Consider the following 23,446-nt stretch of genomic DNA (forward strand, 5'->3'; position numbering starts at 1 on the left):
GGTAAAGGGAAGGGTTTTTGCTTTTGTAAAGGCGACTACGATGGTCTGAGACAGTATTTAAATTCTATACAGTTGGACCAACTGAAGATGTTACCAACAGCAAATTCAAAATGGGAAGCATTCAAAGAACTTATCTTGGAAGCTACTAGGCTTTACATACCAACTAAGAAATATTGTCAAGGTTTTGGCCTAAATGGATGTCAGATGAACTAATGAGACATATGGCAGAATAGAAAAATGCATGGGGTACATATAAATTAACATGTGACACAGAAGCCTGTGATAGATATAAGTTGATCTGAAACCAAGTTACAAAGGAGGTTAGGCAGGCAAAAGCAGATTACGGGAAATCTTTGGCAAAGGATGCAAAGAAAAACAGCAAAGAGTTCTTTACTTATGTAAACTCTAGAAGGAAGGGGAATGAATCAGATTGGTCCACTTGATATCGATGGTTCAACTGTTGATGATCCTGCTCAGGTAGCTAACAAACTAAATGAATATTTTGCATCAACATTCACACAGGAGTTATTCAGCGAGGGGAATGCCAGAGGTGAATTCAACTCTGGCAGTAAGCTAGAGAATCTTGTAATAAATGAGAGTAAAGTGGAGGAGAAATTTTTGAAGATACACACAAGAAAGGCACCTGGGGTGGATGGGATCTATCCAGTTATATTAAAGCAGGCAGCAAAGGAAGTATGCAGGCCCTTAGCCATAATTATGAGAGCTTCCTTGGCCTCAGGGGAGGTACCCACAGACTGGAGATGGGCAAATGTGACCCCAATTCACAAAGGAGGAACAAAGGCTGACACAAGTAATTGTAGACATGTGAGTTTCACTTCTGTTCCAGGAAAATTAATGGAGGCACTGGTTAAAGAAGCACTGCAGGATCATCTAGACAAGACTTCAGTTATAGCTCGGACACAGCATGGTTTTGTTAAGGGGAAGTCTTGCCTTGATTGGATACTATGATGGAGTCACAAAAGAACTGGATGCAGGGAATAACTTTGATATTATATATTCAGATCTTAGAAAGGCTTTTGATACTGTTGCACATGGAAGACTGCTGCACAAATTGGAGCACTGTGGCATTGGAGGCAAATTGCTGCTATGGATAAAGGGGTGGTTGAGGGGGAGAAGACAGAGAGTGGTAATCAATGGACACTGCTCATCGTGGACTAATGTTATTAGTGGAGTCCCTGAGGGTTCAGTGTCGGGTCCATTATTGTTTTCTGTATTTATAAATGATGTTGATGATGGTATATCAAGCTTAATGTCCAAGTTTGCAGACGATACAAAGGTTGGCGGGGTTGTCAAGGACAATACTGACACTATGCTGCTGCAACAGAATCTGGAAGGGTTGAGCAGATGGGCTGAGAGGTTGCAAATGAAGTTTAACATTGACAAATGTAAAGTACTACATATGGGAAACAGCAACCCCAGAGCAACGTATCAACTCTGGTACTACACTGACAGAGGTAGAGAATGAAAAGGACCTGGGGGTAATTGTGCAGGCAGATATGAAGTTTTCTGAGCAGTGCAGACGGGCTGCTAGAGTAGCTCATGGTGTCTTGTCAATGATATACAGCAATGTTTCTAGCAGGGATAAGGAGGTGATTATTCCCTTGTAAAAAGCAATGGTCAGGCCACACCTTGAGTACTGTATACAGGTCTGGAGGCCTCATTTCAAGAAGGATGTAGAGCTGCTGGAACGAATACAGAGAAGGGCAACAAGATTAGTGAATGGAACAAAGGGGTACTCTTACAAAGAAAGGCTTAAGTTTTGCGAATTACAGTGTCTGGAGACTAGGCGCCAGCGGGGTGATCTGATAGAGGTGTACAAAGCCTTGAATGGTTTGAGCATGCTCAATGCTGAAGGGATTCTTCCTCTTGCTCAGAATAATCACCTGAGAGGGCATAAATTCAAATTGAGAAAAGACAGATGTAGGATCGACGTGCGGAAATTTGCCTTTAGCCAGCGGGTAGTTGGTTGGTGGAACAGACTTCCATCCCTTGCCGTGCAAGTTGATAGCCTAAATAAATTTAAGGCTCAGCTGGACAGGTATTTCGAACGAACAGAGGGGGTGAAGTGGAAGTGGGTGTTTTTTTTTTTTGGCTGGTGCTGCATAAACTTGCTTTCTTGCATGGTGTGCCTCTACTAATGCTAATTCATGGTGTTTTCTGTAGTAAGAAAAAGTAGGGAGACGTGCTCTATGAAGTAATGAAATTTTTGGATGTGGCCTACACGTGGTAAGAATATACCCAGATCATTGACATAACGTGGCCTCGACTATGCCCCGCTGCATACATACTACTCGGACTCCCTCCAGTCACTATCTGGCAGAGTAGAGGTAGCAAGATTATACACTAGCTGATCCAGAAGCCACCTAGAGAGTTACCAATAGGTTTGGTCTGGTGTACTAACTGGCAGCCAGCTTGCGAACAGCGTTTTAGAGCTGCGCCTTTGAAATGTAAGGATGGTTGGATCTCACCGTGATGTCCATCATAAACTCAAAAGTAATCAGTCATGTTGCATGATGGAAGAGATGGGGATGGGTTGACTGGAACTTAGCTCTGGAGACTAAACATGGGTTCCACCACTTCAGGGCGTGCCTCCGTAGCCAGGTGGGAAGGAGCAGCTGTGCGTTGCACAGGCTTTTGATTAGACTGGGGTTCGAGCCCGTCACCATCAAATAAGGAGGATGCGGAAACGTCAGGGAATGACCACCGCATATTCCCGGAGCAATGTGGCCTTAGTTGCTAATGCTCCTAAAAACCAAATAACAAAAAAACAAACAAACCACCACTTCAGGCCTTCAATAAACAAAGTGGTGATATTGCAACAGTTGATGAGAGCTGGGTGGGTAAAGTGCCTGCCTAGCAACCCAAAGGTAGTGGGTTCAAATCCTGACTTGGGCTTGGATCAAAGTACTGAAAAAACCTTGGGAGGTGCATTACGGCCACAGAAGCGGATGCACCAACAACTACCAAAAAAAAAAGTTACTTGTGTCACCTTTTGGACCCCTTTGTGAATTGGTGATACATTTCCACCCCTGTCCATGGAGAAAACCCCCAAGTCCAGGGAAGCTCTCATAATTATATATAATGAAAAATGCAGTGAGGTTTTAATATACACACAAGGCTGATAAGCCTTGTGTGTATATTAAAATCATCCAGATGCGTAGGATGTCCAGAAGCATTATCTGATAGAAGCAAAATCTTGAAAGGAACATTGTTGTCTTTACAATATTTTTCAACCTCTGGAATGAAGCAACATTTAAACCAATCATTACAGAGATATTGTTATCTATGCTCTCTGGTTCGATCGGAAATGCATGGGTCTGGTGGCTTTATTGATGCCCTTAAATGCACGAGGATTTCCAGAATGGTACATAAGCAGTGGTTTTAATCTGAAACCTCCTTCTCCATTAGCCCCAAGCAAGAGTGTGGCCCTATCTTTTGAAGCCTTGCTATTGAAACCTGCTATTGTCTTTTCCTCTCTGGCAATGTATATTTGATCCAGCATTTTTTTCCAATACAGAGCAGTCTCATCAACGTTAAAGATTTGCTGCGTTGAATAGCCGCTTTCATCCATAATTTTTTCTAACACCACAAAATTTCTCTGCAGCTGCAGAATCAGCACTGGTGACTTCACTGCATACTTTAACATTCTGGAAACCAGCGCGATCCTTGAACCTATTAAACCACCCATTGCTTACCACGAACTTGGCTTGGGGTTCACCGTACTTATCCTTAATATCTTCATAAATACTTCTTGCTTTTGCTTGAATGGTCATTAGACTCAAGGGCACTCACGTCTGAAACTGTTTTTCATCCAGATTATTACAGCTACCCCATCTTCGATATAGCACCTGAACATTGTTTTGTGATCACTATTGATCTTAAGTACGTTGATTCTTTGACACTTTCTTTTATATGCGAACTGTCCTTTAAAATAATATTCACTGTTGAAGCAGCGACACCTAATTCCCTCCCAAGTCATGTCGGAATATATGGTAACGAACAAGCAGACAGAGCTGCTAAAGAAGCCACCAGCATCATTTCAGAATATATCCCTTTCTCCAACTACAAACGAGTTATTCATCACAGTGGATACATCACTGGTAACAGCAATGGCAAGTCTTAACCAATAACAAACTGCATCAAATTAAAAAACTGCTCCGACCATGGAAATCCGGCATACAACAAAACAGACATGACGAGGTGTTACTCACAAGGTTAAGAATAGGACACACTCATTTCAGCCACACATATCTCTTGCAAGGAAAGGATTCCCCTCAATGTTCTACCTGCCATACACAACACAGTGGAACATGTACTAATTACTTGTCCAGTATTTGTAGCAGAGTGCCAAAATTACTTTAAAGATCTAATAACCAAGCATCACTCCCTCACTCTTAAAACTATTATTGGAAGACAGGAAAAATATAACATGTTTTTCAGTTCCTCAAGGAAATAAACTTCTATAACCAAATATGAAATCAAATGTTATCCCTGTATTAAGCTATACACACTTCTTGATCCTTCGAAAGTAATTCCAGCAAAACACAAGCACGAAGAGAACTGCCATATAAAACCTTCAAGGCGCATTTTATCCACAGCAGCTCTTGCGCCAAGAACTCATAAATCAATCAACCTGATTCGCTTGCAATAGATGACAAACTTTGTCCTGCTTTGTACTTTTTAATAATTTTCATCTTCATTTCTAAATCAATTTTGTTTCGTTTCCTGGCACTACTATTACTTGCACTTTTCATTGGTTGCTTTCCCTTAATCATTGTTCTTGTTGTTTTGGTTTTTAGGAGCATTAGCAACTAAGGCCATATTGCTCCGGGATATGCGGTGGTCATTCCCTGACCTTTCCGCATCTTCCGTATTTGGTGGTGACGGGCTCGAACCCCGGTCTAATCAAGAAGCATGTGACACGTACTACTGCTCCTTCCCACCTGGCTATGGAGGCGCCCCTTAATCATTGTAATACGTAAATAGGAATGAAGATAAGTTTCTGAAAATTTGTTTTTTATATGATTGAAGATTTCAGTGAATGGGAACACATTTCACCTTAATAACGTAAAAACCCACACAACTGCAGTTATCGATATTATCGCAAATGCAATAAGATTGAGTTTACTATTTATTAGAGGTATAATTAGATGCACTAACAGAAAAGCCCAATAAACCGGGAAGTACAAATTGTTTTTATTGTTTTATGGTTGTGACCTCCAGAAACATGCTTTAGAAAAATATCACAAAAGCATTCAAAATTGATTCTTATAACGGGAACATATGATAATGATGAAAGTGTAGTGCCATTTCCATTATAAATATACCTTTTTAGAAAGATAAATAGCTTAGTAATATAGCAAAATTTTCCACGGACTTGGAACGAATTACAAAAAAAAAAAAAAAAAAAAGCAGCAATGTGTTACTGGGTTCATGTTACGATATTTTCACAATACCTCAATTTATCCCTACAGATGCAAAATACGTTTCCATATTTTTTTAAATTTGCACCAGCCGGCAAAAACTTACATAAAGTCAAATTTGCGTAAGTCGAGTATAAGTTCATTGCACCAAAAACACACCTGCTTCTTTGTCACCACCTTTTCGTCATACACAGCAACTAGTTCACGGTGAATGTCACTTGGTGAAGACCATTTTGCTTGCAAAAAGCGAATAACTTCATGAACACCTGTATTGGACCACACTCGCATGGTAGCCGCCATTTTCAACTGGAATCTCCTGTGAGGCGACAGTACCACAACACTGCACTGGCAGTCTTTTTGAACGTTATTAACTGGTTTATCTGCCCACCTCGTTTAATCTCATTCCCTTTCACCATTATTAAGAAAAAAAATGTGTTACCTTACTTTTCAGAAACGCCTCGTAATGTACCATCAAATTGGTCAGACAAGAGTTCCCTGTATCAAACCCATGGTGTGTGTTGACTATAATTGCATTCTTGTGTAGATGATCCTGCATTGCTTTTTTAACCAGTGACTCCGTTAATTTGCCTGGAACATAAGCTAAATTAACTGGTGTGTAATTACTTGTGTCACCCTTGATCCCTCTTTGTGAATTGGGGATACATTTGCACATCTCTGGCCCGTGTGGACCTCCCTTTGATCCAAGGAAGCTTCTCATAGTTAATGCTAAGGATTTGCTTACTTACTTTCCGTCTCACTGAATATAACTGGATAAATCCCATGCGCCTCAGGTGGTTATGTTTAACTTCTAGAATTTGTCCTCAACTTTTCTCTTAGTTATTATAAAATTATTTAGTCTCATTCAGGGCCAGTTCTAGTAGGTGTGCAGTGCGTGCATGCACGCAGGTGGCCAAATCCCTAGGGCGGCCGATAGTGCACTTTAAAGAATAAAGTTAAAATGTAATTTAATATCATTTTAATATAGTGGTCGGCGATGAAATAGCGAACGTGGCATTGTTAATAAATAATATTGTATTCTCTTAAGGCCCATTCACAATGAAAATTAAACATATAAATAACATAACAAACGTTACCGTAAAATTAAGAAGTCATACCAACATTCACAATGGGAACACAGACATGACCGTAAACATATTTGGTAACCATGGAAACACAACATGCTCTTCTTTCATAGTTCAAAAAATTGATGTTTGCATGATGAGGGATGATATAGCTGTGCAGTTTATGGTTATAAATAACACCGAAGCATACATGTTAGGTGTTTTACATCAGAAAACTTAGAAGTGCAAGCACAGACGATGGTGGGTTCATCTGTTGAACCAGAGAAGAATTCAACAATGGGACTTCCATAACCTCTACGACCGTGTCTTAAACCACGTAAATAAAAGCTTGGAGTTTGCAAACTTTTATGTTCACGTCTTATGATAAAGTTTGAGGTTACACTTACGTAATTCATTGTGAATGGTTTCATTAAATAATATAGGTACGTAGAAGGTTTTATGCTTATATTATGTTTAATTTTCATTGTGAATGGGCCATTATAACGTAATAACGGCCGCACGAACGTTATTAATTTAAATATTCACCCAACAATCAATTCTCTTGTCGACCGTTTTCAACATTTTCACAGCAAAAAATTCGTTTCTATTCAGTGAGCATTGTTAGGGGTGGCCAAATATCTCTAGCACGTAGGCGGCTAACAGTCGAAAACCGGCCCTGGTCTAAGTAGTTAATCCGACATCCATTGAAATGAATAAATTTTCTGTTTATACTCCGGCACGACAACCAAGTCAGTAGAGTTTACAATAAATCGTCAATACAAATATTTATCGTATTTAGTAGTCACAAGCTTGAACCCCGGTCCACTCAAGGAACGCAAGCTATGCACTCTCGCTCCTGACCACTGGGCTACGTCAGATTTAGCATTTAGGTATAAACATTGAACAGTATTTCTTAGTTTGTATGAAATGCCTTGTGGCTTCCAGCAAATTCTAAATGCTTCCCATTTAGAATTTGCTGTTGGTAGCATCATCAGTTACTCCCACTGTCTAGAATTTTAAAACCGTCAGAGACCACCATAGTCACCTTTATGAAAACAAAATCCCTTTCCTTTACCCCTGATAGTAGTTACATCTTTAAGTAAATCCCACATCGGTACACTGATCACTGCCACCTAGTGGATCCATTATCTGCAGAATCTTAATGCATGAATAATCAAGTCTAATAATCAAATGAGAGGTGTTACTCCCTTTGGTTACCTCTCGAAACATGCTGCTGCTGCTGTAGAAATTGTAGTGTTTCTCCATCGTTATTATTTATTGAGTGATAAAACCAGGAAGTACAGGAAATACATTGTGAAGGGCCCGGGACTGAGAAATCACACATTAACGATGCTACCTTGCCCCAGAAACAATCCAGCACATCGTAGAATGAAGGGTCGTCACTCAGACGGAGTTCACGACCAGGTCGCTAACAGAATATATCAGAAATTAGTGAAAAAAAAATACCAGTTGATCAAGGGAAGTCTACAGTATTACAAGTTCGAACCTCAGGCTATACTAGAGACTTCTACTCACAGACTACACTGAGACCGTGCCATAATAACGGACAAGACAGTTCCGTACAACAGACAAAACATAGCAGACGTAAGACAGGAAGTCACAGAAATGTGGTATACGGAACGAGTAATTATCATCCGAATCATCGTGTAAACCAAGGGCATGGTGGCAAAGAGCACATCTCCAATCCATGGGGACTCCCCTGAATCCAAGGATGCTCTCATAATTATGGCTGAGTGTTTGCTGCCTCACTTAATATAACCTCACTTATTTTAATAGGTCTTTCCCACCTGGTGTTGGGTAGACAGCGATTCTACCAACTCTGCTACCTACGAGGGCTAGAATGTCTGACTTAGGGAATCAACTACCTGAAGGCTAAAAACAAAGTACAGACCGATTACCTGTCTTCCAACAATGTACAAATTCCTGACCAGCTACATAACTGAGAAGGTAGACCATTTTGAGAGCCAGAACATCATGGCTCAGCAGCAGAAGGAATGTAGGCAGATAAGCAACAGAAGCAAGGAGGAATTGACCATTGATGTTGCAGTTGTGGAGCAGGCCTACAAGAAGCATCACAACCTGTAGACGGCTTTTATCGAATATCGCAATGCGTTTGACTCCGTATTCGAGAGGTGACTGATAATGATACTTAAAATCAGAAAATCAAGCCACCACCGGTGTTCTCCACCTTGATTGCTTCAAAGAAGTAATGAAGATCGAGAACATCACGACCAGACCGAGCCCCATCAGAAAGGAATCTTCGAGAGAGAGAGAGATGCTTGAAGCCCACTATGGTTCTGTGTGCCACTCAACTCACTGTCCACCATGCTCAATAACAGCAAATACCGATATATTCTAATTGAACGATGAAAAGCCTGTACATCCTCTCTCTCTCCTGATGTACATGGATGACATTGAACTGTATGCTGCAATCGAGGATCAATTGCTACTCCGGATCGCCGAATAGTTTCAGCACTATCACCAGGATACAATTTGGCCTAGACAAATGCAAGACCCCTTGATTGCATAGCATCAAGGACATCCAGTCGCCAGAAACTACTAGTTTAAGAGATTTGAAGCCATGACAGAGGGAGAGATCTACAAATATCTAGGGAAGCCGCAGGCTCACCAGTTAGAACACAAGGAAATCGAGGTACGTCTGACCGAGAAATACCATCAGAGACTGAAAAGCCTTCTGTAATCAAATCTGAATAGTGGGAACATTGTCACAGGCATAAACACTTTTGCATTCCCAGTACTAACCTGCTCCTTCGAGGTCATGGATTGGAGGGACACTCACCTATAGGAGATGCTGAAATTTACTGGGTTAATGATGAAAATGGAAGTTGGAGGTAGGGTTTGAAACACTTCATTGAAGAAGAAAAGAAAGCGATCAAGAACCTGCGGTATTGCTTTCATAAAAACACAACCTACCAAGCCATAACAGAGATAGACAATTAACACTCAGAAAACTCAACCTTCACAAAGAGACCTCATTCAGACAAAAGAAACAAATACAGAAAGATGGGTGAAGAGGGCACTCCATGGCAAACACTATTATGACCTCCATCAATACTATATGGATTAAAATTGCTTCCAAAATATGTCTCACGAACGTGAAGCTCATCCCTGAGACCAAAGGATTTATACTCGCCAACTAAGACCCGGTAATCAACACCAGGAACTACAAGAAATACATTGCGAACGATCTCGGAATAACAGGTGACGCATGTCAATGATGCCACTTGGTTCCACAAACAATCTAGCACACCCCTCGCGAATTGCAGGGTGACCATCCAGACGGAGTACACTCACAGACACTTTCAGGATAATACGATGATGATAATTTAATTCAGTGGTTTTCAACTGGGGCGCCGCAACAACAACATTCTAGTGGTGCCACTTAATTTGGGTTTAAGTTACTTAAACTTATTATTATTTTTTAATTTATAAGTTTATTTCATTATAAAAAGGTGTACAGTATCTTTTTAATTTTGTGGTGAACTATATTGATGTTTACTTAGTACCTCTATATAAAGAATAAAATTATATACTGTTGTTGCCAAGGCAACCAGTCACCCCCCTTTTTATTCTAATATGTAGTTACTACAGCAGCTGTCTATTAATAATTGACATTATTCAAATCATAAACATATTCCGAATCTGTTCAAGACAAAACAGATTCTGTATGAATCAACATTTTCCAAGTGCAAGTTTTGTGTTTCCTGCTACGGAAGTTAATCTTTTCCTGAGACATTAAATCCGCCACAAGTCTATACTTTCCTTAGTGTTAGAGTCAAGGAGACACCCAGTAATTCCTGGTCATTACCAAGTCTGAAACATAACTGAATGCATAACTGAATATTGTTTATACATCAGGGAATCACATTAAGAATGGAGATCGGTTTGACAAAGAAGGGGAACGTATATGGATAGAACTCTCAAAAGGGAGCGAATTGCTATTTTATTAGTTGGGGATTTAAATTACAAGAGAGTTAACTGTTTTATTTATGAATCTAATTAGACAGAAAAAGCTCTGCTACAAAAGTAAAGGCAAGTCTATATTAGTTAAATACATTCATTGAATATGAAGAGAAGAAGAATGCGAAAAGAAAGTTAAGTCACCAGTCTCGCCCACATCCTGGTTCCGGTCACAGATAATGTTATCAACAGTACCAGATGGTTGGCAACTATTTTATTAGTTGGGGATTTAAATTACAAGAGAGTTAACTGTTTTATTTATGAATCTAATTAGACAGAAAAAGCTCTGCTACAAAAGTAAAGGCAAGTCTATATTAGTTAAATACATTCATTGAATATGAAGAGAAGAAGAAAGCGAAAAGAAAGTTAAGTCACCAGTCTCGCCCACATCCTGGTTCCGGTCACAGATAATGTTATCAACAGTACCAGATGGTGAATGCTGCAGTGGTAAGCGAGAAAGGAAATCGAGTTTATGGGCACAGCATTTACACAAGGTTGCAGATATAGTTGGCCTGCAAGTCAACAGGATGGAAGCAGATGCCCAGCCAGCATGTGCGTAGGTGCGTGCACCAAGACCTGGAAAGGTCCCACTAGAGGGCTGTTGACATTGTCTCTAGGTCATAATCCTCATTGGACGGCAAGGGTCGCCCCAGGAATTTAGTGTCCAATCCGAAACTCCTTTATGTTTGTGAGGTTATGTAAAAAGGGAAGGCACGGAGCTGAAAAAAGGAAGAAGCCAGGTCGTTAACGTAGACCAGGAGTGAACGTCTTACCCCCTACCCGTAGTGCGGTCGCCACGTCCACGGTGGACACGAGTCCTCAAAATTCGCCTGCAGCAGCATTCTCCCGAGTTCTCCTTAGAAACTACTGACGGTGAGGCACACAAAAGTCCGTGAAATTGATCGGTAAGTGCTCCTGCAAATTGATTGCTTATTTAGACACCCCGGACTCGTGACACCGCCACACACACACACACACACACACATACCCACTCCACACAGATCAGTACATCCCTCTTAGGTAGACAGCTCCCGAACCGAATTCCAACAATGTTAGGGTGAAAAAATTATGTAATGTCGTGAATCATTAAATGGCGTGATATTGATCATTGAATCAACTTAGTATAAACTAATAAGATGTACCACTACTCAGTTGTCTAGGTGCCCACTCTAAAGAGGTAATTGCAAGGTGTATGGCCAATAACTCTGGTGTCTTAACTCTTGCCCATAACCACCATATGTGGAATAGTTGTATTGTTAATAATCCTGTTGTTTATTAAAATGTTTATATATGAGTCCATAAATGTGTCCATGGTCCTTTTATTTACTTGGGGGCATACACTGAACTAAGAGACATATATAAATAGATAAGTGAACATATATATATAGAGAGAGAAATCCAGTTAGAGTAAGAAGTCTCTAGATAAAAACACAACCAACAACAAGCATAAAGGTGGGAATAAATCAGCTAAGTAATATTATTTTAATACGGGTTATTGCGGCTCTAGGTTGAAAAGGAAGACCCAACCTGGAAAACCTAGGGTATCACAGAACGCACTCTAAAGGTCTGACCCTGCAAGTGAAAATAAACCCTTTTCACGATGGGGGGGCGGATTCGTCCTAGACTCTTCTTTGAGTTGAAAACCACTAGTCCCCAGTTGGAGGTTTAATCGCCAAGTGAGCATTAGCTAACGATTCCATTTAATGATGTTATTATAAGGCCAGGGGATTAGACCTCACAACAATATTGGTGCCGTGACCAGGATTATCTTAACTATAACAAATAGGACAATATTGGTTTCCGTGTCTAGGATTATCTTAACTATAACAAATAGGCCAGTTCGACTTAACATTCTAGTCTCCCCTAACTTATTATTATTGTCAATTGACGTCTGTTATGGTAAACAAAAAAAAAAAAACGATATACTTGTATATATATATATCTTATATAAGTGAAAGTGTTGTCAATAGTGTTGAGAACTTGTTCGGTATGAAATGATGGGAGTGATAATATGTTTAATAAAATGTTATAGTTTCAGAATGAGGAGCTCTTCGACAACAGAAAGGTAAGACAAAAAAAAAAAAAAAAAATTGTGTTTTAATAGCAATTATTTCTAAATTTTAGTTGACTTGAATGTCAAGTGTGTTTATGTGGGAAGGTAGCGTACATTCATTAGCGTATTATGGAGAATAACATGGAACAGAATGGGCAGGATCAACTCAGAGCTGCCGCACCCCTATTACAACCTACAATTGCTGGATTTTCTACCCTAGTACCTGTGTTATCAGGCTCGTCAGAAGATTCAATTTCCCCTAGCCATTTCTTTGCTAGTTTAGAGGAAATAGGTGGTCTAGCTGGGTGGAACGACTTAGTTAAAATTATAGTGGCAAAAAGTCGCCTGAAGGGACCAGCATTTGATTTTCTATGTGAATCAACGGATCTGAAAAGAGAAGTAGACTTTGAGCAATTTAAACAAGCTTTCATAACTCGATTCGAGAAAACTGAATCGTTGATAGTGCAGTTGCAGAAGTTTAATTCTGCCAAACAGGAGAGTGGAGAGAGTGTGGTTCAATTTTCTACCAGGTTGAAAAACCTGTGCCGTCATGCTTTTAAGACTAGAGGGAGATAACGAAGCAGCAAGAGAATTAAGAGATCAAACGTTATTGTCTCAATTCTTAGCTGGGCTGCAAAGTAAAATTAAGAGATTAGTGTTATCCCAGAATCCTCCTGATTTTGAAACAGCATTTGCTTGCGCTAAGCTTGAGGAGGAGAATGAAAATTTAATGAAGAAACAGTCTCATGTTGGTGTTTTAGAAGTGATGGAAAGAAAATCTAAGGGTGGTAAGGAGCCGAATAAGATTCCTAGAAGTTTGGAGGAGCCAGGCAAGAAAGAGGCTCAATCAGACCTAGGTATAGGGAAGTTAGAAAAACAAATAGCAGCATTGAGCACTGCAGTAGAGAATCAAATGGTAGATTGGCGACATAGAGTGGAGCACTCACAACCAGTTGTTTCTCCCTCGGTTGTGAATCAACCTCTGACAAGGGAACCTTTAATTCTCTTGCCCAATGAGGACACTCTAACTCTACAGCCAGAAAGATCAGGAGGGCGGTATGTGAATTATGTACCTGTTGATAACCGGTACACTCCACAAGGGCTGTCGTCTAACATCCGTCGCTACAGGTATGGCAATCAGAGGCCATTATCTTATTGTAGTTCGGATGCACAAGGTTTTCGACCACGGTTTTCTCCAAGAGGAAGGAGGGTGCATTTTGATATGGCACCACGCCCACAAAGGGAGCAGTATTGTCCTCCAAATCGAACCTATCGTTCACAGATGGGCTTCTATCAACGAACGCCCAGGAATGTGGCTGTGCAACCTACTCAGAGATGGTCTGGTGTGGGTAATACTCGAGCGAATTTTCCGTCAAACCAACAAACACGAGGAGGAAGGTGTGCTACCTACCCTAAAGAGAGATGGCCCGCTAGACAACTTACACCGGTACAGAACGGTTTACAGTCTGATACGCCTGTTAGCTATAATGGTCCAAGCAGTAAACGGAAAGTAGCAAGTAGAGTTTACCATTCTGACGCAAATTGTGAATATAAGGGTAGCAGGCCTCAGACAGTCAATAACGTAAATGTAAATGAAACGGGGATTTTCGAATAAGTGTGAGGGTTCTGAGCATAATGATTCTTGACTAATTAAGAGAGGTAGGTTAGGCGCGCGGTCAAAAAGGGTTAAATTTGAGTGTGGGAGCGTATCAAAATTAGATGATAATATTTTGCCTATCGTTAAAGGCCTAGTTGAGGGTATTCCAACCTTGTTTCTGGTAGATTCAGGTGCATCGGTCTCATTGCTCTCCCCTGAGATATTTTCTAAAATACCTCATAACGACCAATTGCCAAATAATCCAATATCAGAGACGGTTTATTCTGTTACGGGTCATGAACTTCCAGTGCAGAATAAAGTGACTTTACGCATTTCCTTAGATGGTGTGGAATTCATTGAAGATATCCTTGTCTCAGAAAGTAAACTCAGTGATAAATATCAGATGGTTTTGGGGGCTGATTTACTGCGAAAGCACGACTTTGTAATACATATGGGGACAGGTATGATTAAATCTGTGCCAAGGCGTGTCTGTATACGTGAAGAAGGTGTTAGGGACAAAATAATGAAGTCATATGAACCTACCCCAGGTAGAACTGTTACACAGGAAATAATTCCACCTCTCACGGAACGTGTTCTAATGCTACAGTGCGATGATCAGTTAAAAGACGAATGTGAAGTGGTTATAGAACCTAACCCTAAATTTAAGAATGACTCTTTGGCAATTAAATGTGTTCTTTCATGTCTCAATGACAAAAGACGGGCCCGTGCTGTCATAGCTAATTTATCTACAGAACCAGTACGCCTGCAAAAGAACTCTAAAGTAGTTCAGGTTCACACCATAAGTGACCAGCAGTTTAAGTTAGCTTCTGAATCTTCAGAAGGAATGGATGAAGACATTATTACTATGGATGATTTTGAATTAGATCATTTGAAGATGCACGAGAAAGAACAACTGCAAGAGTTGTTATCGAGATATTTGGATGTCTTTGCAAAAGCACCGCATCAGTTGAGTGGTTCAGAGGTTCTCAAACACAGAATTAAACTCACAGATGATAGACCTATTAAACTGAAACAATATCGTGTTCCACATGTTTTTAGACCGGAAATCGACCGCCAAATACAAGAATTGTTAGATGCTGGAATTATTGAATATAGCAAGTCGCCGTTTGCGGCACCATTAGTGCCAGTTCGGAAGAAAGATGGCAGGTTACGTATCTGCATTGACTTTAGGAAATTAAATAGTATTACTGTACCAGATGCTTATCCAGTGCCAAACATGGAGGACACTCTTAGTATGATTGGGAAGGCTAAACTATTTTCGAAAATGGATCTTGCGTATGGTTACCATCAGTTATTTGTACATGAAGCTGATCGTTTCAAGACAGGCTTCATCTGTCATGCAGGGTTATTTAATTACCGACGCTTGCCTTTTGGGCTTCGCAATGCGCCTGCAACGTTCAACCGTGGCCTTCAATTTGCTTTGAGGTCTCCAATCCGAAGCCATCTTCATCTATCTGGACGATATCATTTTGTGTTCAGAAACGTTCTCTGACCACCTCCGCAAACTTGAATTAGTGTTTGCAAGATTGAGACAATATAATCTGAAATTAAAGCCTAGTAAATGTGAGTTTCTGAGAACTGAGATTGATTTCTTGGGACATGTCGTTAGTGCTGAAGGAGTGAAACCCGACCCCAGAAATGTGAAAGCTGTAAGGGAGTGTAAACCCCCAAAAAACGTGAAACAAGTTCGTGGATTTTTAGGAATGTGTAACTTCTATCGCAAATTCATCCCAGACTTTGCTAGTATTTGTCTTCCTTTGACAAAACTAACAAAAAAATCAGTGCAGTTTGTATGGGACGAAGCTGCAAATAAAGCTTTTGAGAAGTTAAAAGAACTGTTGACTTCCGAACCAGTTCTTATATATCCTAATTTTGAGAAGGAATTTTATTTAACTACAGATGCGAGTGAAAAAGCGATCTCTGGAATTTTGGAACAATGTGGACAAACTGGTGTTCGCCAACCAATAGCGTATGTGAGTAGGCAACTAAGGGCGGCCGAGTTAAATTACAGTGTTACAGAAAAAGAAGCATTAGCAATTGTCTTCTCCATTAAACAGTTCCATCCTTTCATATATGGACGACAAATGGTTATAGTAACAGACCACAGACCCCTGCAATACTTACTTCATCTGAAGAATCCAAATGCACGTCTTACACGTTGGAATCTTATGTTGATGGGGTACGATTTTAAAGTTCAGTATCGCCCAGGAAAGAAAAATCAGAATGCAGATTATCTGTCTAGACCAGTTAGTGCACTGGACACCCAGATGCCAATTGACTTGAATCAGACAAGTCAAGATGGGAGCAATAGTGACGGTAGCGATCCACAAGAGATCACTCGTAAATTGCAACGAGAAGATCCAAAACTAAAACCAATTTTGGAACAATTAGAAGGAAAGGCAGAACCTCTTTCCCCCAAATTAGCAAACCAATACTTTCTAAGAGATGGACTATTGTATCACTATTCCCTACCAACAGATAAGTCAACTAGGGGTGAACCTTTGGAACAACTAGTAGTACCAAGTAAATTAAGAGGTGAGATATTAAAAGCATGCCATGATGCGCACTGTTCAGGACATATGGCTCTCACCAAGACTCTTCAGAGAATCAGGCAGGACTATATATGGGACAACATGTACTCTGACACAAGGAATTATGTTAGTTCCTGTCCAAGTTGTATGGAAAGACGAGGTTTTAAACCTAAAGCCAAAGCGAATTTGGTTAGAGCTGAAGCGGAAGCTAAACCCTTTTATAAAATTGCAGTCGATGTGTTAGGACCGTTACCAACTTCAGAAGAAGGTTACAAGTATATCTTAATGGTAGTGGATCACTTTACACGGTATGTGGAGGCATATCCTATGCGTACTCAAACAGCTCAGCAGGTCGCAGAAACCCTCATCGATGGAGTAATAAGTCGTCATGGGATACCATCCGTAGTACTCTCAGATCGTGGCAGTAATTTTGTATCACAGTTAATGCAAGAAGTGTATGCAAAACTTGGAGTTAGAGCAGTACGAACGAGTGGATATCATCCCTCAAGTAATGGAAGATGTGAAAGAATAAATCGGACATTAGAAAACATCTTGTCACACATGGTTGCCTCTGCTCAACATGAATGGCCTAAATTTTTGCAGATTGCTTTGTTAGCCTATCGCTCTGCATTTCACAGTGCTACAGGAGAAACTCCTAGTTTTCTACTGTACGGACGTGATATTGTATTGCCACAGCACATCTGGAAATCTGAAGAAATATTGTTCAGATGAACTAATGAGACATATGGCAGAGAAGAATAATGCATGGTTCAGCCAACATATTCGTCATTGGAGAATTATAGCGAAGCATTGTGTGCACGACTGAAGAGAACCTATGAGATTGTCAAAGAAAACCTAGAAGAGGCTGATGAAGAACAAGAAGCCTATAGACGTCGGAAAGCAATTGACAAGAAAATACGAGTTGGCAGTGTAGTCTATTTGTATGTGCCTAGAGTGAAAAGAGGTTTTACACGTAAGCTGGCTCGACAAAATGTGGGACCGTATCGAGTTATTAGTCAGACATCTCCTGTAAATTATGAAATTCAAAATTTAACAAAACCAAAAGACAGACAACTCGTACATGTTGATAGACTTACAAAGATTACTGAAAGGAAACCCTTTTTGGAAGTGAAAACTAGAATAGAGGAGCAAACCGCTCCAAAGCATGTGGAGGTACACCCTAAGGCAACCTCAGTTGAAATAGAGGAAGGAGAGGAGAGCGACCAAGAAATTTGGTGGGATGCTCTCCCTGGTCAGCTGGGTAGGACATATCGGCAGATAAGACCGGTATCCAGACCAACAGATGAGTCAAACAGGACAATTAAGCGATCACTATCGTCGGAGGAAGTTCAACCAGCATCACGAAGTGACCCACAAGAGTATCCTGATTCTAGAACGTGGTTAGATCAACCAACACATCACTACCACTTAAGAAGTAGAGACCGCCAATTAGAATGAACCTCAGAAGAAGCAGATGTCAAGAATGCTGATGAAAGGCGTAAGCCAACTGTCATTTTTTTAAGCCAAGAAAAGGAAATTCCAACAAATGGCGAGGCATCACTATCCACAGGTGAAACAACTCATGAGTTCGAGGTATCTGCAACGGAGGAAGAGGATGTAACAGATGACATTGAGACAGATAATGATGTTGAAGGAAGAAGACTATCCACAACGGAAGAAGTTTCAGATGTTGAGGGTACGGAAGAACGGTCATCGCAAGATGCTTTAGAATGGTTTAAAGAAACGGTTGGTAGATGGAAAATTTAAAAAAATAAATAAATAAATAATAAAATAAAATAATGAAATAAAAAAAAATATATATATATAACCAAATGAAAAAGTACATCATCTCCTGAGGAAGATATTGATGGAACCGGTGAGAAGCATATACATCCTCCAACTTGCATGTTTTCTAAAGGCTTTGATAGGTGGCTCGCAGGTAAACAAACAGAATACACATATACTCATAGTTTGTGTGCATATGATTACTTCGTATTCATTCATCTCATTCAACTCTGTACCAGTTGGTTTTACCTTGTAGGTTTCCTCCTGTGAAATAAGGTTATACCGAAAAGGCAAGACTGATAGAATCATGAATATCATGAGTCCATGGTTTGAATCTTTAATATCACGGAATGTATGGATGATAGGATGTTTATTAATTATAATAGTAAAGGAAGCTGAGGCTTATGAGATAGAAAAATGTACCATAGTAAATGGCAGTTATCACAGCGCATTTGTAAAACCAAGTGAAGTGAAGCTCGATTTAATGGTAGAAGGCGGATGTGTTAAAAATAAATGCAGAAATTGTTTAAAACAGTGGGTAACAAGAATACTGTATTCCAATGGATCATTGGGTATTCCTCAACACTTTATTATTAATCAAGTAATGCGTAGAAACGGTACTTCTCAGGTTTATCGATGCCAAAAGGAAGGAAGACCTTGTCAGTGTTCACGTCAGAAGTGTAATGGGTCGATGGAATTTTGTTTTCAGATGGAATGTAACCAACAGTCAGATTGCATCTGTGACATAGAATCAGCCGAAACAAGCTGGTTAGCATTAATGGATGGAGGAATTTCTATAAATCCAACGCTTATCTCTTTTAAACGCTGCACTGTGCTGCGACCTTCTTTGAGGTCACATCGACAGTTATTAGCTGAGGAGATGGCTAAGTTTGAGGAGCAGGGAATTAAAGTGCTGTTTACGGATTCAGTATTTACATTAGATAGAAGAGGGACTTTAATTATTCGAAAACAGGGCATCGAAAAGATAATGCGTGTCACTGAACCTTTACAAGCCCAAGTACCTTTAGAAATGTTGAGAATCCCAGAGCATTAAAATTTTCCTTCATTACTGAAAAGGGCAATGTACTGCAGGGTGTAGTACATGTTTCTGGAAGAAATGAGTGTTATCAGTTGAATTGTGTTTTTTGTTGGGAGCTGATTAAAAATAGGCATTGTCTACCAGAGACTTTAGTGTATTGTATCTATGTAACTGTAGGCCTTATGACATTAATGGCTGTCTACTACAGTAAAGTACTGATACAATTATTGTGGCAAGTTATCAGAGCCTTAACATTGCTATTAAGGGCCGGATGGCGGTTAGCGAAATTAGCAGGTCACATTTCAGCCATCGCAGGAATTAATACAGGTGAAAGAATAGCCCAAACGACTGAGCGAGTCAGTCAACATTTTGAGAATCATGCGAGAGGAATGGGTAGAGTAAATGATCAAGGGCCATTGATTGCAACTGTTATTATGTTGCTAGGGTTAATAATAACCACGCTAGCTGTAGATGAATGTAGTAATCATCAAGTTATACCATCCGAAGTACGTGAGTGTGATGGAAACAAAGGCACAAATCCTTGTGAACTGTTTACCCATGCTCGAGGTATACTGAGGAATCTTGAATTTACGCAGTGTCTTTGGTTCACCTCAACTACTGATCAAACAGTGTTTCAGCTAAAAATTACATTTAAAGAAGTAAAATGCCGATGGTCAACAACGCGACTTTATTATACGTTTCCTGTGGATGAGCATCTAGTCAGCCAAACTAGCTGCCCACAAAATCAGTTCTGTCGTTGGGGAGACGTATGCCACAGAGACTTCAACTTCCCCGCTCTGACAAAGGAATCCTTAAGCTGGCCTGGGATTACGAACTGTCTAGCTGGAGATAGCGGTTCGATATGTTTGATAATTGATAGTCAATCATGTATCCATTACCGAGTGTGGCTTGTCCCTGACTTTACGAAATCATACGAAGTAAGGAAAATCAATGGTATGTCTTGCTCCTATGTGGTCATTGCTCACACAGAAGAGGACGGACGCGACGAAGAAATAATCTTCGAGGAGTATGCTCGAACACAGAAGGGAATAGAAATGCAAGTGGTTGGTGCATATGACCAGCCAACAGGAATCACGGATTCTCAGTTAATTTTGCGAGTGGGACAGCCCCAGGAGGCATACTTGGATAAGGCTGCTCCTATGTCAAGGCCGAAGTATGGTGAGATAGGAGACGTCCAATCTAACTATAGTGTCTCGAAGGATTTCATTTTTGATGAAAATATGATCACATGTCATTTGTACGAAGCAAGAGTTACTTGCGGTAGGAAAGAGTCCTATTTGCTGAGGATGGTGAAAGGAAAAATTAACAAATTGCCGAAAACACGAACATATCATCAGTTCTACACAGAGCATTCGGGACAATTATTATCAAAAATGCTTCGATCTGCACCTTTAGTGCTAGATCTGAACTTTAATGGATATACATTCTTCATGGAAACTCATACTGTATGTCCAAAACTATCACCTGAAATAACAACTCCAGTGGGATGCTATGCTTGTGACACAATGGTAGTAACTCGGGTGACAGCATCATCAACCTGTTTAGCCGGAAGAGTTGTTGTCACATTTAAGAACATTGAAGTAGCTACTAAATCTTTATATTTGACTACCACAGCCACAGATTTTGAAATACAATTTAAAACGGATCAGAAGTGCCATGAGGAAAAGATTTGCCTCATTGGACGCACAATCTCGGATTGCCGCGATTTGAAATTCTGTTTAGACGACCCTACAATACTAGTAATGCATCCAAATTATTCACAGGTAAAGACACAACCAAGTTTCACGCCAGGAGAAAATCCACGGGAAGCCTTTGTAAGGCTTATTCGAGGAACCAGTATGATTTCTTGGCTCCTCTATCCAGCGATCCTAGCTGCCATTGTTTTAGGAAGTTTATTTATGATTGGGGCTTGTTTGGCCTGTATAAAAAAGTAGGTCACAGGAAGTTCAAAGAATGCTCAAAAAAAAAAATATGTATATACAGATATATCTCATGATTTTGGCATCTCATTTTAACCAACAGTATTGATTAAGAACTTTAGGAATCTAGAATATTTGGATAAGTAGTAAGGAAGATTAATTAGGTTGAAGTTCAAGGGAGAAGAAAGATGTGAAAATTTACCAGTCTCATCCTTTCTTTACAATTTGCAAAGAAATGGAATGAGAGAAGAGCAAGAATAGTAAATTAGTCGTCATCTCTATCTCTTTCTTTACAGAAAAGAGAAAAGAAGACGAGGACATATTGTAACGTTCGGAAAATTTGACCAGCAGCAGCCCTGGCCGCAACTCTCCACTGAAGACAATGGAATGGAATCACCGAGTTACAGGAACATTGGAAGCCGCTATTGCACAACAACTATCCACTGTCCCCACAATCTACTTTACCAGGTTGACGTGTAATGCGTACGAACCAATGCGAGAGACGTTTCCATCACTGGGGTATGCAATTCTAAATCCAAGAGGATGTGTGATTCCGTCTGGATCACATCGAACTATTAACACTGGATTAAGGATCCTAATACCACCTGGTTGCATAGGTTTTGTTGCCCCTCGTGAAGGCCACACGGTGTTGCCATTAGGGTTGAGATTGGAAGCTCAAATAATTACTCCAATAACCACTGAGCCACTACAAATCACTTTTTTTAATGTCAGTTCCAGGAGACTTGTGATTGGGCAAGGCGTAAGAATGGCCCGGATAATCTGCGAGCGTGTCGAATTCCCAGATCTAATGGAGAGACGCTTAGGATGCAATGTCACTCCTCATAATACTGAACCATCTTTTTCGATTCCTCAACAGGTTCTGGGAGAAGAATTTTATCGAATGAATCACAGTACGAAGGGAGTTTGTGTGATCTTGTGTAACCGGATATTTGAAGTAACACCGATAAGATGTGATGAGATGAGTGCTTCTCAGGATGCGGAGCGTGTGCGTGGGTGTTTTGCATCCATGGGATTCCTAGCCCAGATTTATTATGATGCATCAGTGGTAGAAATTGGTGCGATCTTAGAGGGCATTGCGGCTGAAGACCAGTCACATGTAGACTGCTTTGTCTGCTGTATCATCACCCATGGGGAAGATAATAAGCTGCTTGCACGAGATAGTTCGTATACTTTTGATCACATCACCTATCCCCTCCTGGAAATGAATGCACCTACTTTGAAAGGTAAACCTAAAATATATTTTATTCAGAACTGCCATGGTGTCGGGCTAACCGGCTCTGAAGTACCGCCGGCAGAGATAAAAATTGACCCATCAACCATTCAACCCTTCGCCCATGCAGATTTCCTTTTAGTACATTCAGCAGTACAGGGATGCCAATCCTGGCAAATGAAGAAAAATGGGAGTTGGTTTCTTCAACGTCTTTGTGATAAGTTAGAAGGAGCCAATGGACCAATCAATTTATTAGGGGTTCTCACCACCATGAACAGGGAGTTTGTGCAGATTTTCGAAACAATGCAAGACCCAAAACCAGTACCCATAGAGCGAGTACCATGTATCGCGTCTTGGTTGACTAAATCAATGTATTTTGCTCCAAGTCTCAGCCTCTTGGCTATCGAAGATCCCTGGGACATACTTGACTCCCTGGAGGGTCCAAAGACCCCAGACCATTCAGACGGCCCCAGCGACAAAGAAAATTGCGTGGAGCTGATAGATTAGGGAAGAAGAGCATTCATAAATGATCAAAAAAAAAAGGGGGGCCACCATTATTTCAAAAAAAAAAAAAGGAACAAAATAAGCCTCTTTGTTTTGTAATCCTTATACAAAAAAAAATATATATATATATAGATAGATATATATACTAATGAATAACCATACCAATAGTAATGAGGATAATCTTTGAGAGAAATGTCATTGATCAAAAAAAAAAAAAAAAAAAAAACAACATTCTCAA

This window comes from Mastigoproctus giganteus, chromosome 11, assembly GCF_048544385.1.
Source record: "Mastigoproctus giganteus isolate SK-2022 chromosome 11, ASM4854438v1, whole genome shotgun sequence".
In the NCBI taxonomy this organism is placed as follows: domain Eukaryota; kingdom Metazoa; phylum Arthropoda; class Arachnida; order Uropygi; family Thelyphonidae; genus Mastigoproctus; species Mastigoproctus giganteus.